The following is a 1,659-nucleotide window of genomic DNA, read 5'->3' on the forward strand; positions in this document are numbered from 1 at the left end:
ATGAATTGATGGATTTGGTATTACTCTCTAGTTAGAAAGAAAATGAAATGAAAAGTAAAATAAATAAAAATATTCAGGTTTTTTTAAGGAAGAATGGATTAGTGGCATTGGTTCCCTTTAAAAAAGAAAACAAAAGATATTCTAGAACAAACAATGATAAAAATTGCACACAACATACACGCTTTTTCAAATATGCAATAATAAGCATAAATAATGGGCATGATGTTTCTGCTCGGGAGATCATATGCTCCCCCATGAAAAATTAGAAAAATAGTAAAAAAAAGTTAAATAAATCTGATTTTTTTTAAGAACAAACATTGATGAATACTCAACATGTCTGCAAAATTTCATGAAGAAACAACAATCAAAATGCATTGGTGAAAAAACAAAATTGATGATAACCAGCTACTAGAATATGTGATATTCTGATCATCACTTGTAAAATGCAATGCTTGAGGTTTTGGATGTTGGGGATAACCAGCTGTGGGCCAAGATGTCTCTGTGTTAAATGTGTTCCTAAAATAGATTTCATTGTCCCACATTTGCCAATAGTGATGGAGCCAAGGGGCATAACTTTTCTTTCTTTCAGATATGACCCTTTCAACAAGCCCGTCTAGCTCAGTTGGTAGAGCGCAAGGCTCTTAACCTTGTGGTCGTGGGTTTCGAGCCCCACGGTGGGCGCTTAATGTAATTAGTTGCTTCTTGTTCTGCCTGCTATAATAAACTATGTACTGTTTTTGCCTAACAAAATGCCCTTTTCTGATACTTACTATGTGCTGTTTTTTTCCGGGTGGATACTTACTATGTGCTGACAAACTGCATTTTCATGTGTGCTGAATTGTTGACTACATGTATAACAATGCAAAAGAAAAGGAAGATCAATTTCCATTTCTCGAAATTCAGAAGGGAAAGAGAGGATCATATAAGTACAACAAAATACTACATTACACGAACTATATACTCTAATAATAACATCCTCCCTCCAGCTTAAAAAATGTTCTTAATTATATTATGAGACGGAGGGCATACTTGCTTACATCCTCTGTTATGTACAAAGGATTGCTGTCAAAGATCTACGGTTGAATCTTACTGATCTAAGCCTACATTTTATGTATGGCAACAGGCACAACAGGGGGTATGGTACTGGTGTTGGTGTCGGTCACCACACCATCTGAAGCGAAAACACCTGCAAACCTCAGTAGTGGTTGTTGCATCTGGACCTGGGTGCTGCTGCTGGGGTATTCTTCTTCTTCTGCTTCTTCTTCGTCGTCGTTTTCTTCGCCGTGGCTTTGGTGGCGACACACCATGGCTGTGGTGCACGATGCCCTCGGCCGTCGGCGTCGGCGGTCCCGACCTCCGTCACGTCCGGCTTACCGCAACAAGACTCCTGCTATACACCTTGCGGTGTTTTCCGTTCTTGTTTTGTCTTCAAGTAACCTTTTTCAGTCAGTCTACATTGTTCCAGTTCGTGGGTAGTACGTGTATATAGTGTACGTACGTTGATAATTCCGTTTTGGTTGACGACGTGACGGACGGCCGGACCAGCGCGAAGCGCGTCCACACCGCCCATGCGGCCGCGCGGTAGCACGTACGCGAAGTTTCAACATGCAATCCATAATTTCGTACGTGCGCTCTGCGCGGACAGAATTCTGGCTAGCA

At 41.0% G+C, this 1,659-nt stretch overlaps 1 non-coding gene across 1 annotated transcript; it reads left to right on the top strand.

Annotated features, from left to right (window-relative positions):
- Window positions 1-607: 607 nt before the first annotated feature.
- TRNAK-CUU (transfer RNA lysine (anticodon CUU)) lies at window positions 608-681 on the top strand. Its single transcript has one exon. It is a non-coding gene; the product is annotated as a tRNA-Lys (tRNA).
- The last annotated feature ends 978 nt before the right edge of the window (window positions 682-1,659 follow it).

This window comes from Triticum aestivum, chromosome 3A (assembly GCF_018294505.1).
Source record: "Triticum aestivum cultivar Chinese Spring chromosome 3A, IWGSC CS RefSeq v2.1, whole genome shotgun sequence".
Classification (NCBI taxonomy): domain Eukaryota; kingdom Viridiplantae; phylum Streptophyta; class Magnoliopsida; order Poales; family Poaceae; genus Triticum; species Triticum aestivum.